Source organism: Xenopus laevis, chromosome 6L (assembly GCF_017654675.1).
Source record: "Xenopus laevis strain J_2021 chromosome 6L, Xenopus_laevis_v10.1, whole genome shotgun sequence".
Classification (NCBI taxonomy): domain Eukaryota; kingdom Metazoa; phylum Chordata; class Amphibia; order Anura; family Pipidae; genus Xenopus; species Xenopus laevis.
In genome coordinates this window covers 21618606-21634692 of record NC_054381.1, presented here as the reverse complement: position 1 = coordinate 21634692, position 16087 = coordinate 21618606, and positions in this window count along the sequence as shown.

The window sequence follows — 16087 nt, the reverse complement described above, 5'->3', positions numbered from 1 at the left end:
GTATGACCATATTGAATAGCTGTTATGTATGACTTTATGGGGTAGTATATCTGTAGTAGATGTATTGTCCATTCATTGGAGAGTAAAACTGACCATTAGTTTAACAAGGGACATAAATGCAGAAAAAATTTGCAGACATAATCATCCTTGGACTGAGGGGTCCCACCAACCCAGCTGCTCCCCACCGCAGTGCTTCATTGATGCTGCAACCTTCTTCCTCCCCCACACATGTCTTGTAGTCTTGTTAGAGCTGTGGTTGGGAGGGGGGGCAGGGGAGAGCGCAGATGTTTCAAGTGGGTCTGGGTCGGCAAGGCCCACCAATTTTTTCCCAGTATAATGCTGGGTCAAAAATTGCTGCAAAACATTGGCATAAAAATGAGAGATGTCTGCTCCGTTGACTTGGAAGAGATGCACATCTCCTGTGGCACAGCCTTGTTGGTGGGATGTTGATATCATGAAAGGTGACTCCCTTGGTGCCTAAGATTTGAGTTGTTATCTACACACGGACCTGCAGAAACAGAGCTGGTAGCACAGCAGCATCTGAAGCATGGAATTTGCCTTTGATTTTCGTCACATTTTTGCAACAGTATTCAACTTCAAAACCCAAATCTGTGGGATAAGGACTACTAGTGCCTTTTCTTTATTTTTCTCTACAAACCTAGAAACATAACAGCAGATAAAGATCAAGGGGCCCATCTAGTCTGCTCAGTTGCTTATCTGTACGAACATTTATTGCTTCATCTAAAGGAATTCTATCCCACGCGTTGTTCCATTATTTTACATTTTCAGGTCTTGCCTACCTGGCCGTCTTGTTAAGTCTTGTTATTCCTTCAAGAACATGTCAAAATGCAGATATTCTTCTTTCTTCATGTGATTTTTCTGAGGGCTTTTGTACTTTGTGTTTTTCCCTCTTCACAGAACATTATGGCCAATGCTTTGTTCATGGAACAAAGAAGGACGTGCTGGGACCATAAAAGGTAGATGGATCACAAAGGAACCAGCAGTCATGTGCCCATTCATAACCTACTTTTCTGTAATCTTTTATGTTACATGCATTCAGTGTGTGCTAAATATATTTATTAAAGGGCAACACTCACCATGCAAAATCTCTCTTTGCTTAAATTCTGAATGTTTAATATGCTTACAAAGAACAATGGACCAAATCCAGATCAGTGAGATAAGTTAGGAGGGGGGTGGAGGTGCAACTAGGCAGTGACCACAAAATTCATATAGCCAAAGACCAAAGTTCCTTTGCACTCAACCCATTCTCAATTCTCATTGAGAAGTTTTCTCAGGAACTAAGTAGGGTATATATTAAATTTTCCTAGCCATGTTACTCTACATGGAGCCTTATTAATCTACATATTTAGGTTTATTTCTAGCAGTGGCACAACAAAGATGGCTCTGAAGAGGTTACCTTGACCACAGAGGGGTATGTGCTGTTTTGCTTTAATAAAAGTTGACCATAAATGGGCTGATATAAACTTGGTTCCTCCAGGACCTGTTGGCAGCTTATTAGCAGGTTTCAAAATCCCATCCTGCAAATATGGGATGGGGTTCTCCATAGGCCCACAGTATGACTCATACTGTGACTTCTGCTATGACCCTGCCCTACCCATGACCACCCAAGCCACCCCAAGCTCTACCCCGTGCCTCAGTTGCTGGCTTGTCCTTCAAAGGATGGCTACAACCCAAGTTGTCCTTATGGTAATGTGCCACTGGATCCTCAAGCCAACCATCACATCAGCCAAATTCATACAAGCGTGTGAGTGGCCACATTGGGCAGAGATCCACTCATTTGGTGATCTCAAGTTGTATGGCCAACTTAAGTGTACACCTTTCAATGAAGCATCTCTCACGTGGGTGTAGACTTACCCGGCAGGTATGCATTATGTCCCTTTAGCGCAATATAGATCATTTCTGTCCCTATCAAAGAGATTCAGTTAAAACATGAGTGTTCCAGCCCAATATAGTCTGGCCATTGTACTACACAGTCTTATTGTATTGTGTTTTGTGCTAAACAGAACCATGGTTGCCCATAAGGCCAGGGCCAGACGATGGTGGATCTCCACCTGCATTTTTTCTGCAGATGGAGAATCTGCTGCCCCACTGCACTTCCACTCCTGGTCTGCCTGGTGCAAGCAGACGCAGGGGAATTTTGGTGCTGACATACGTCATTTTGCAGTTAAAAGGCTAGGGACGCATCACGGCAGCAGATTCTCTGCCTGCAGAGAATCCACAATGTAGTACATCGTCTAGCCTAAAGAATTTGAAAAGCAGTGTACAAGCTACAGTGGCCCCTTTATCTAAGGTTGGCTTAAAAATTGTCTTCAATATATTAGCTTTCAGCAAATAGTCAGTGGTTGATATGAAAAAAAATATTAGATTTAATGCAAATTGTGTATTTCAAGTTTTTATACAGAAGGTAAGCAGCATGGTGGTGAGATGGATAACACTGCTGTCAGTGTTCTCTCTGTGAGTATGGGTTGCCTCCCACAATCCAAAACCATAGTTTACCCACAATCCCATAAGTATATGTGGCTACTTTGTTTAATCCTCGCCGACCAAAGTGACCAGCTCCCTGTGTGGCCAACATCCTTCTCCTGCAAGCTGACATCTTCTACCCTTTCAACACTTTGACTCCCCATCTCCCCACTCATATAAATATCAGAATATGATTAGAGCAGATGGACCTTTTGGATTTATGTTACAGTTAATGGAGTTTGCAAAACTTGCACAGAGACCTGGAATAATATTTATCTGCAAGTCATTGTGGTTAGAGGCAAGTGTGTGGGCTGATCAGCAGACACGATAGTGTCCATCTGAATGTGATTTGCTGTTGTGTTTGTCAGTATGTGTCGGTGTAGTAAATAGCTGTGGCCACGTTCCCTGTAGAACATTCTGTGTATTTATACAAGGTCCTGGAGGAGGCAGGGCATGGAGGTATTGCCAGTGAATGACAAATGCAGCTGAACATGTGGAAAGAATAATCATAACTGCCCAATAAAAAGGAACTGTTTGGCCACGGAAAGTCCCTTTGTTTGTACACATGACACACATTAAAATATCATGTGCCCTTTCAGCTTATCAAACATGATACAATACACTGCACATACCCTCAAACATGCATATGTATGTATATATAAATATATAGATATACAAGTGCAAATATAAAGTGTATAATCAGTTGCTCTTTGGCGCATGTTTAAATGCCTTAAATGCCATTCTCAAATCTTGCACCCAGGGGACTCATGGAGGCCCAAACTATAAAATTAGCAGGGTCCTTCCTCCAATTATTAACCCATTTGTCACCGGGGCCTGCCAACAAATGGATTTGGGCCTCAATTTTAGAAAAAAAATGAACTCATATGACCAAATCCCATTAAGCCAAAATGCTATACCCACAATCTACCTAGGATTACAAAAAGCCCCACCACTTTTTGACCCACAGATCCAGTGTCGGACAGGGGGGGGGGTCTGGGCCCACTGTGGCTGCTGCATCATGGGTCCACTCACCCCTATCCCCCCGCAACCCCCCTTCATTACCCCTTCGTGCACATACCTTAGTTTCTCTCCATGTGGCTGTGATCTGGTGGAGGGAGGTATGGGAGCAGCACCGGCCAGGGTTTTTTTTCCCAGTGTACTGCTGGCCCAGTCTGACCCTGCACAGATCATACTTTCTATCTTTTGGGGCCATCTCTGCCATGGGGCCTCTGACTGTAACCCCTGCAAGGTCAGCAGATGATGAGATCTTTTTCCAATTTGGCTCCCCGTATGCTGTGCCAAATCTGACTGCTACGATTGTTGGTCCAAGGCCCAATTACTGCATAATACTGTGGGCCAAAGGGGGCTCATTGAGCTAGGACCACATTAATGTGCCGATGTAGAGTGTCCAATAGATATCTGGCCCATGACCAGATATTGTTCAGGCAGACTTTCCCTAAAACCCCAGCTTCTCTGATTAAGTCAGGAGATCTGCCCATGCCCATAACAGAACGGCCCCCAAATCAATTGTTAAAGATACAAACGGATTACTTTTGTTTGATTTGTAGTAATCGTTGGAAGATTTTGTCTTTATATCATGGATGTAAAACTATTCAACAAGTGAACACTTTAAGGGATGCTGGGAATTGTAGTGCAACAAGAGCTGGAGGGCTGCCCATCATGACATGATGGTTGCATCTGGGGAATTTCTCAGACCCAGAGCCCCTGCTTTCCCTGCATTGCCTAGGGCTTCCTCTGACTCCCACCTTGATTAGCAAGGCACTTTTTTCTTAGTAGTTATTAATGTCATTTGGGCTAACAGGATAGTGAATATTGACCCAGAGTTGCAGACGATCATGGCACCGAGCAGCACTATCATTCACTCTCCCATTTCAGCTTATTCCATGAAAATCCTTAAGACTTGGCCATGGAGGATTATTGGCTTTCAGCACTCCGGCGCAGGTTATTGCTTGGGTATGCCACTATGTATTATTATTATCCACCTTTTAATGCTTTATTTGGCTTCCCATGTCATTGTTCTGCAAGTCTTTACTTTTAGTTGCAGAGCTGATGCAGCAACGGGAGAAAACTCTGTTATTTCCAAGCTGTTTCCCTGGCAGAGTTGGACTGGTATTAGAGAGCGGTGCACCTATGGGTACCTTTGTCAGGCTAGAATTGAGGTCAGGCTAATTTCACACTGGCTGAGAAAATAAAAAAAAGAGAAGAGAAAACAAAACAGATTCTAAAGCGATAAAAACAGCTGACCATGAATGTGTTGTGCCCCGGGATGTAATAAAGCCTCCTTAGTAAAGGCATAAACTGCATTACAACATTCACCCAAACAAAAACATCTGCCTGACGGAAACTAAATCCAGGCTATGAACCATCGTAAAGTCACATAAATCCCATAAAAACGCAACGTCAGTGAAAGAAGGGCAGCTCAAAGGGAAAACACTGATGAATCTTAATGTGTTTTCTAATAGTCTAATGAGATGTGGGAGGTTACAGGTTTACAGAATTAACGAACAAATGCAGCTCTTTGTCACCGGGGTGGGGAAGGTCTCCATCATGAGCTGCACGAATGGGCTGAGGATTGTAAATGCTTGACCAGATGGTCCCAAGAAATGCAAGACAAGAATGACAGAAGGGGCTTCAGTGGAATCACGTGACCAGCACTTAAAAAAAAAGACTTAATTTATCTAATAAGGTTTTTGCTTTTTACAGCTGCAGCCCATCCAAATAATTTATGGTTTGAGAAGGTTTAAAGGTACAGCAAGATTCATAGTCCCCTCTGGTGCATTAAAGAGAGATATACACTTATTAACTGCCGGCATGGTGCCAGGGAACCACTGGGAATCTCTAACTCTATTGGGTGCTGTTGTAGAATGCATCACGGCTCCTTTACTAACGTGACTGAATTTCATGGATGTTTCATTAATAAATGAGTAAAGGAATGAGAACTTTATTTGGAAAGTTTAGGACCTGGGGGTTTCTGGATAAGGGGTCTTTACATAATTCTGTTAGGCTACTTAAATACATCTACATTGCAAACAAAATTCAATCCATCACTTGCAGCTTGTGAAAAACCCCATGAAAAATATTTTGCATGGGAATAAGGATGGAAAAAATACTTTGTATGCAACTTTACTTCCTAAATGGTAAACACATATTCACATTTATAGGAAAAATCTGTCAAACTTCAGCAATTCTCTTTATCAGGGTTCAGTTGTAGGACCTGTTATCCAGAATGCTCGGGACCTGGGGTTTTCTAGAGAACAGGTTCAGGCCCGGATTTGTGGCGAGGCCACATAATACTCTCTGGGAAGGGACTGTGGCTGTGGGATAGCAGGTATAGTAGGGAGAGATGGTGCCTATAGTAACAGTGGGATAATAGTCTCTGGGAAGGGATTGTGGCTGTGGGATAGCAGGTATAGTAGGGAGAGATGGTGTCTATAGCAACAGTGGATAATAGTCTCTGGGAAGGGAGTGTGACTGTGGGATAGCAGGTATAGTAGGGAGAGATGGTGCCTATAGTAACAGTGGATAATAGTCTCTGGGAAGGGAGTGTGACTGTGGGATAGCAGGTATAGTAGGAGAGATGGTGTCTATAGTAACAGTGGGATAATAGTCTCTGGGAAGGGAGTGTGACTGTGGGATAGCAGGTATAGTAGGGAGAGATGGTGTCTATAAGCAACAGTGGATAATAGTCTCTGGGAAGGGAGTGTGACTGTGGGATAGCAGGTATAGTAGGGAGAGATGGTGCCTATAGTAACAGTGGGATAATAGTCTCTGGGAAGGGATTGTGGCTGTGGGATAGCAGGTATAGTAGGGAGAGATGGTTGCCTATAGCAACAGTGGATAATAGTCTCTGGGAAGGGAGTGTGACTGTGGGATAGCAGGTTATAGTAGGGAGAGATTGTGCCTATAGTAACAGTGGATAATAGTCTCTGGAATGGAGTCGTGACTGTGGGATAGCAGGTATAGTAGGGAGAGATGGTGCTATAGTAACAGTGGATAATAGTCTCTGGGAAGGGAGTGTGACTGTGGGATAGCAGGTATAGTAGGGAGAGATGGTGCCTATAGTAACAGTGGATAATAGTCTCTGGGAAGGGAGTGTGACTGTGGGATAGCAGGTATAGTAGGGAGAGATGGTGCCTATAGTAACAGTGGATAATAGTCTCTGGGAAGGGAGTGTGACTGTGGGATAGCAGGTATAGTAGGGAGAGATGGTGCCTATAGTAACAGTGGATAATAGTCTCTGGGAAGGGAGAGTGACTGTGGGATAGCAGGTATAGTAGGGAGAGATGGTGCCTAAAGTAACAGTGGATAATAGTCTCTGGGAACTGAGTGTGACTGTGGGATAGCAGGTATAGTAGGGAGAGATGGTGCCTATAGTAACAGTGGGATAATAGTCTCTGGGAAGGGAGTGTGACTGTGGGATAGCAGGTATAGTAGGGAGAGATGGTGCCTATAGTAACAGTGGATAATAGTCTCTGGGAAGGGAGTGTGACTGTGGGATAGCAGGTATAGTAGGGAGAGATGGTGCCTATAGTAACAGTGGATAATAGTCTCTGGGAAGGGAGAGTGACTATGGGATAGCAGGTATAGTAGGGAGAGATGGTGCGTATAGTAACAGTGGATAATAGTCTCTGGGAACTGAGTGTGACTGTGGGATAGCAGGTATAGTAGGGAGAGATGGTGTCTATAGTAACAGTGGGATAATAGTCTCTGGGAAGGGAGTGTGACTGTGGGATAGCAGGTATAGTAGGGAGAGAATGTGCCTATAGTAACAGTTGGATAATAGTCTCTGGGAAGGGAGTGTGACTGTGGGATAGCAGGTATAGTAGGGAGAGATGGTGCCTATAGTAACAGTGGATAATAGTCTCTGGGAAGGGAGAGTGACTGTGGGATAGCAGGTATAGTAGGGAGAGATGGTGCCTATAGTCACATTCAGTAAGTATATAAGTATATACTGTATACAGTATATGTATGTATATATATATATATATATATATATATATATATATATACACACACACACTGTGTGGCCTTGGGATAACCAGTATAGAGCAATGTCTGATTAAATTTAATAAGAAATGAAAGAAAATAGATTCCATTGATACTACATAGCAGTTTTAGACAGAATGTGTGAATGCATTTTCATGGTATTTCCTTTCAGTGTTGTCCTGTTGCTACTGATGTCTCAAGAGAACTTCTTTTAGATGACAAAGACTCCCCACCGACAGTCAATGCAAAAGAGACACTGCCAGAGGCAAAGCTCTCATCTCACACTATAGAAAAACACGGAGCTTAGAGCTGAAATACAATGTTAGAAAGTTGAAACATCGTTTCCTATCTATTTAACTATACTCTGCAGGATAATCACAACATAATCTATCTGGTGGATCACTCCTGTACTTTCCATTGAGAGATAGAGCTTAACAAATAACAAAACCTTCTTAAACTTTATTGCTCTTCTCAACACGTTTGCAATGTGTATATCTCTGTGTAGTTTCTGAGGCTGCTTTATCACAGTTCACTCTGCCCTGTTGCATCTATGCCCCCCGAGTTCCCTTCGTTGGAAGCCCCAGCTTTGATACAGGTATGGGATCCCTGAATCGGAAACCTGTTATCGAGAAAGCTCCAAATTACCGGAATGTCATCAGTAGGGTGATGATTTCTTTTTTCTATGTAATAATAAAATAGTGCCTTGTACTTGATCCCAACTAAGATATAATTAATCCTTATTGGGAGCAAAACCAGTCTATTGGGTTTATTTAATGTTTACATGATTTTATAGTAGACTTAAGGTACGAAGATCCAAATTACAGAAAGACCTATTATCCAGAAAACTCCAGGTCACGAGCATTCTGGAAAGCAGGTCCCATACCTGTATAACAAGGTTAGAACTACATTTTGGAGTAAATGAAAAATGTATTGTGGAAAGCTTCTCTCCTGTTGGGCAGTGGTTTCCAAACCTTGAGGTTCAAGTGGATGAAGGTGCCCACCCTGAGGCCACTTAGGGAAAAGAAGGTGCATAGGAATGTTAATTTAATATCTTATCCCTAGAACTATTGCAGGACTAAGTGCTCATTCTTACTTATTGTAATATCAGTTTCCAAAAACTCTCTTTGCTCAGTCCCCAGCAGGGGTTTCCAGATATAATTTTTATCAGGTATGAAGAAATTGTATCAAATAATGATTTTGATCAACTTGCAAACTATTGACAAAGTGTATAATGGCAGAATAGGTCACCTCAAAATAGGAAAAAATGTAAACAAATTGAGCCTTCCCTACAGAGGCCATTCATAAAGGTGCAGTTCTAGAGACCATATTTAATCCACACTAACTGGTCATGGCTCTTAGCACCTTGCAAAGCTGAGTAAAGCCTCCACTGCCCTGTTCTTGCATAGATCTCTGTCCTTAATAAAGGAACTCAAAACCTCTTGCAGGGGATCGATTATCTAGTGAACCTAAGGTTGCCATTCCTTACACATGCCCAAATGGAACCAAAATGGAAATCTAAGCTACTTCCCCTGTATTGGATCAAATCAGACATAACTCAGTTCTCCTAATTCTTCTCTGTGTACATTCTGAAGACCCAAACCACATACATTGCAATTCACCAAGCTACTCTAAATACAGTAAGGATTGTCTGGTAGCCTTTCTAATACACATATATGAGACCTGTTATCCAGAATGCTCAGACCTAGGGTATTCCAGATAATGGAATCTTCATACCTTGAGTGGTTTAGAAAATATTGTAAACATTAAATAAACCCAATAGGCTGGTTTTGCTTCCAATAAAGATTAATTAACTCTTATTTGGGATCAAATAGAAGGTACTGTTTTATTATTACAGAGAAAAAGGAAATCTTTTTTAAAAATGTGGATTATTTGGATAAAATGGAGTCTATGGGAGCCTTTCTGTAATATGGAGCTTTCTGGATAGTGGGTTTCTGTATAATGGATCCCTTTCCTGTACCTGTACCTTGGACTCTTTCAGAAGGACAGGAAGTAGAATTCTGGCTATGTTAGACATCCAGTCACTCCAGCCTTTATACATTACATTTTTGGCTAACTAACTATATTAGAAACATTTTTTATTTTGCACAGCCTATTTACCCAGTTTTTATTTTACACTGAACTGTTCCTTTAACAATTCTGGTAGAACGATCCAAGTATCAGCATGTGCCATATATACTAGGTAGACTGCAAATAGCAAAACATAGAACTAAGCAGCCAACAGGGCAAAAGAACCAGAACATGGTGCAACAGCTGATCAGAACAATGTGCTTCTGTAGAATTTCCCACAAATTAGTCTTTCATTCTACCAACCCTCCAAAAAAGGTAAAATGGTTATTTTTGAACGTTGAACATTTTCATGTAAAGTTTTTGCTCTAATATTTGCTTAAAAGGCTGAAAACAAAATATTTATGCAATATTTTCCTGTATTTAAATCGTTTTGCTAGATTTCTTTATTATCCTTAAATTACTATATATTACCAGCTTTATTTTCTCTGGGAAACAACTGATGATTGAATACCTGAAGGAAAAAGAGCAGTCGTCTTGTGATAATAGCCAGCAAGCTTATAAAACGAACAAGGCATAATCATGCTTACTGCAAGTCATTTAGAGGAAAGCACAAAAATAGCCATGCTTTGCTGAACCTCATGCTGAAAAACAAATTGTTTTCAGGGCCTATGGTAACCTCTCTGCAGTTAAGGAGATCTATGATTTTTTCCTAAGTGTATCGTTACAAGGGATATATATATATATACTGTATTCTCCTTTGATCTAGAAGAAATATACACTTTATGTCTGGTATCCCGGGGATCTCATTGTTTCTTCCTCAAAGATAATGATACCTGTGCCTTTTCAGTTTGCAAAAGTTTAAGATTGTTATCTGATAGCACAAACACATTTTAGAAGAGAAAATGAACTCAGTTCCAGGTCGAAGTATGGGCAGTGTTATACAGAGATACTGTTCTGCTGGTGAGAGGTGCCCAGCTGGAGGGAGGCTGACAGGATAAGGAATTTTTTGGCACCCAGGTTGTCCAGGGATTTGCCAAAATTCTATAAAACATATTTGAACATTGATCCCAGTTCCCTGGCGTCCTTTTATTTTGAATTTTCAAAATGAAACACGGCACAATGACGGAACATCGCGATACAATGACATCACGCAGCAGCCTTGGATACCACAATCTTGGATCTGAACCCGACCCGCAACCCACACCCGGACCGGTAACCCGCATACTTACCCGATTGGACCCGCTACTCAACCCACAAGTACCTTATCATCAACCCGATCTGCGACCTGCTGACCATCAAGATGCAGGAAGTGCTGTCATTGTAAACCGGAAGTGACATTATTAGAAGTAGGCGTGAGCAGAAAAAAAGGAGTAAAACAGGAAGAGCTGTCATTGTAAACTGGAATTGACATCATTCGAAGTAGGCGTGATCAGAAAAAGGAGTAAAACTTGTTATTGAGAAGATCCGCAACTTGCAAACCCGGAGAGCCGCTGACCCGAGTCTATACTCGCTTCCGAAACTTCTTCCTGCAACCCACAGAGTACCGCACCCGCTGCAGGACTCTAGCTTAAGGGGTGATATGATAACTATGTATAAATATATAAGGGAATCATATAATAATCTCTCTAATGTTTTATTTACCAGTAGACTTTCCAGCTGACACAAGGTCACCCATTCCGATTAGAAGAAAAGAGGTTCCGCCTAAATATTGGGAAGGGGTTTGTTACAGTGAGAGCTGTGAAGATGTGGAATTGTCTCCCTGAATCAGTGGTACAGGCTGATACATTAGATAGCTTTAAGAAGGGGTTGGATGGCTTTTTAGCAAGTGAGGGAATACAGGGTTATGGGAAATAGCTCATAGTACAAGTTCATCCAGGGACTAGTCAGATTGCCATTTTGGAGTCAGGAAGGAATTATTTCCCCCTCTGAGGCAAATTGGAGAGGCTTCAGATGTTTTCTTTTGCCTTCCTCTGGATCAACTGGCAGGTTAAAATAGAGTTCAAAGGATGGACTTGATCGACATGTGTCTTTTTTCAAGCTAACTTACTATGTTACTATGTTATGCAAGTAATTGCCAAACATGGCTGTCAATTTTACAGTCACATGGCTAGAGCATGAATGCTTTCTGGTAAATTCCAGAGCAAACAAATAAGGGAGACTTTGGGCAATTACACCCATTTCCCTTGAAAAGGTAATTTCATAGAAGTTTTGGTGGCCCAGTAACTTCAAGTTCTGCAGAATTAGCTGTTCTGGGGCATTTATCAATAATCATAATCATAATTATGCCAGTTTTAGGCAACTATGCACTCCCTATTCATTTTGTCCAATGTCTGACTGGCTTGTCATAATATACCCCTAATATATAAATAGGGTTTATTTTTAATGTTTATTAGCATACCGGTAGGTAATTCTGCACAGAAATCTTGAAGCTCAAATATTCAAACATTTACCTAAAACTACCTAAAATAATATAATGTATATATATTATTTTTAACCTGAGGTTGAAATCCAAGGAATAAGTGAGTCTCCCTTAAAAAACAAATGGAAAGAATGTCATGAAATAATATTCCTGAAACGAGCAAAGATAAGAATCCGCAGATCAAAGTTGTTCCCAAATGCCAAAATTCTGCAACGTCTCAGTAGTTTTATGTTATGAGAACTGCGCGGAGTTGAGAAAGACTACATTAAATTGTATCATATGTTCTAGTTAAATGCCACTCAAATTTTGGACTTGCCAATCACTTGTTCTGGCCGCTCTCCCGGAGTCACCGTTTCACTATTTTCAATATCTGAATTGAAGAGATTTCAGCGTATCGGACAGATTGAAACCAGAGTCCCCTCTCTGAAATTAAACTTCAAAGGCACAAAATAAAAAAATTAAAACAGTGCTCCATTTATCTGTCCCGGACATTTTATTTTGTCTCTCTCTCTTGGAATCCATCCAGTCTTTCAGAAAACGCATACTTTCCCAATCGATTTTTGCTATTATTCCTACATTAACCATTATTCTGTTTCTGCAGTAATCCACACATAATTTATTTTTAGACTTCACTCAAATTAAATCAAATTACAGCCATTTTTCATCAAAGAAGGAATGCATTTTTTCCTCCTAATTTACCCCAAATCAAATGCACATGTGAAAGAAAACAAAATTAACATAATTTTTTTTGTTCTTGTGCTTTTAAGGTTGAATTTTTGAAATTGCTGTCGTCACCATTAAAAGTCTCTTTTGGAAAAGGAAAATATATTTTGGGTATTTGACAGCAAATGGCAGGGATGCCACACACGTTTGTTTTCATGGTCATTTAAGGTCATTTAGGGTAAATGTGGCAGCTATGTTAAAATCAATAGAAAGGATAGAGTGCATTAAAGAAGTCACTTGGAATGGATACTGTCACCAAAATAAATAGGGTTTACTTTAAGATTCATATGTTTGCAGCCACATTTTGGGGTTATTTATTAATGCCCAAGAGGAAATGCTGGAGCACTAGTGAGTGTAAAATTACTATAATGACCACCCGCCTTAAATTGTAAAGAAAGGGCTCCTTGCTCCCTGTGCTTTATGGGCCAACACCTGAATTATGTGCAAGCAAGTGATATTCATTCTGGACCCCAAAACCTGACTTTGTGCTGCAAAGTGTGAGGCAGGGTCCACACATGCAAATAAAAAAAAAAAAAAAAAGTGTGCATGTTTGTGCTCTTTGCGATCTACCGTGTTTGATTGGGAGGTCTATTGTACATGTATTGGAGTGAATCCTTTGCTTCAATGTTAAGGAATTGCAGCTTCTGTACATTTATAGGTGTGAAGGCCTGAGCATGAATGTCATCAATCTCTGTCAATTTCAAGAATTTGAATTGGCACATGCCTACAATGGAGAAGAGATTGATTGTCTCATGCCATATCTAACTTGACTATATGGGAATGCACTAAGAACCATTTATAAAGACTTTTAGGCATGGGCAACTATACTGTATATAGATGTATGGCCAGTGTACCAATTTTGATCTTGCAATACACTCCCATTCTTATTAGCATCGGTGCAGAATTCATGGTGTCCCAACCGGTAATACCCCACTGTTAATATGCAGAGCCCTACACTTCTGCAAGCCATATGCAGAGTCAGGTATGTTCAAGCACAAATGTTCATATGCTCAAGCCCCACATATCTGGAAGCCTTTTGCACAGTCAGATACTGTATGTTCAAGCAGTGACATTTCATCCAATGGTGTTTACCAGCAGCTTGTACAATTCAACCACTGTTTGTTTGGCCAAAACACTTGTGTGATGGCCCAACAAATGACTGATAGTCATGCAAATTAGGTGGAAATGTCAAGAATGCATTGCCAAGTTGCTTGTGTGGCCAGGGAGGTCCGCAGAATGAAACTTGATACTGTCCAAACTTCCCATTTAGTGGACTGATAACCCTTTACCATTTGTTGGGAGTCGAGTGTAGAATCAAAACAAAGAAGTCTATGGAAGATTCAGTACCCGGAAGCTGAAAGAATTAAATTTCTTTCCGAGGCCACACCCACACCCCTTCTAAACTATTTGTTCACAGCCTGATTTTACAAAATTATTAAATCTCCCTTGGTTTGTGTTCCAGTTCCACCTGAGCTAATGGAGTATTTATGCCCTTCCTTCTTTTTAGGCCCTATAAAGTCAGCTATTTTTGTCCCATTTTTTTAATCTTTTAATGAACTCTTCAAAAGCTCCTCAAAATGTTGTAATTTATCTGGCCCCTAATGCTACAACCATTATTTCAGATCCTTTCTTGATATACTCTTAGACCTTGGGGTATTTCCCATGGAGATTAAATGGAGAACAGAGACTCACAAATTTGCCTGACAGTTTTCGCCTGTTCTTCATTTCGTTTGAGTAATTATGGGTGTAATTTTAAAGCACGATATGGAATAAATACGGTGTATTTTCATGATAAAAAGACATGGTTGAGGGATCTGTATTTGATTTAATATGGACTACTTCCGTTACGTTTCTTTGCAGAAACAAGTTAAAGACGTCAACTTGAGCCAAGGCGGAATTGTTTCTCTAGGCTGTGATGGTTCCCCTGTGCCGACTTACTGATCTGACGAACTCAATTTTCTGCAATTATTCGTAAATGTTCTAAAGCTCTGGACAATGAGTAACAGTTGCCTTGTGACATAACCAGTCTGACCACAGAGATTCCACTTTAATATTCAGGCATCAAAGCTACATAAACATTCCCACATGAATTCAGACTGTGTTATCTGCAGCCAGCATTTGCCCACATCTGTGTATAGCGCAATTAAAATGTGCCTCATATAGGAAAAGGGGAAAGAAAAAATAATATTGCATTTTAAATCGAACAGCTTTATTGGACTAAGCTCAGCAGTCATTTTTTGTTTAATTAGATAAATAAATTTTTTTAAAACAATTACCAACAAAATATGTGCCCTGTTATTCTAGAGTGGTGCTCTTACAATAAAACTGGGTTCACATGGGCAAAACAAGTTATTGCAGATGGGGGATGTAGATATTAGCACTGGCCTAGCAACACTCCAGTTAAGTATTCCTGAAACAATTGAAGAGTCAATACCTTGAATGCAGCAAACTACATTGTGCTCCAGACACTTTTCACATGATCAAACGTTTCTGGGACCTTCCTCACATGGGCAGACTGGCCTGCTCAGCTATCATTGGTCAATTTGGGTACTATCACTGTCTATCTATCACTACTATCACATCGGACAATAAATGTGCCAGATTGTGTAATCTTTTGGTCTTGTTTTCTGCTTGGTTTGCTTATACAAGATCAACCAAATGTACCTTTTTAAGAGACCACACAGACACAGGCAGTCTTACTCATTGGTGGAACATCAACAAATTGTATGAAACTTTGGTTGTGGGTAGGCCACAAGTGCCCATAATTTACTAATGTGAGACCTACTTTTAGTGATAAAAGTGATGATAGTGATCCCATTATGATCCATAAAAATATTCCATGGAAAATATTGCTTAAATATTATATTTATTTATGAGAGCATTTATATTGCTATATTTAACAAACAACTATTTCTTCTGTAACCATAACGTAATAAAAAATGAAAAGCATGAAATAGAAGTGTGATTTCGACAAGCTGTTTGTTGAGTCTTGAGATCTACTGATCACCAGCTAAAGGTCTACTGGGAGATCCCGATCTTCCTTTTGGGCACCCCTGCTATAGACAGTATTCATTCATTCTGTGCGTCCACTGTATCCTGCCTATAACAGATTGCTTGGCCAAGGGGTAGCATCCAATCTGGCATTCTCTACCCAGCTGGTCCTTGACGACCAAACCCTTAAACAAAAGTTGGATGTTATTAATGGATAGGCATGAGAAGTTGAAGGAGCTCTTTGTCCATACATGTTCCTAATATCCTGATCAGTATTAAGGGGCTACACAGACACAGGCTGTCTTACACATTGGTGGAAACTTAACAAATTGCATGAAACTTTGGTGGGCAGCCATAGACTGTATTCATCCAGTGCTTTCACTGTATCCTACCTAAAAGAAATTGCTTGGCCAAGAGTAAGCATCCATCTAACAC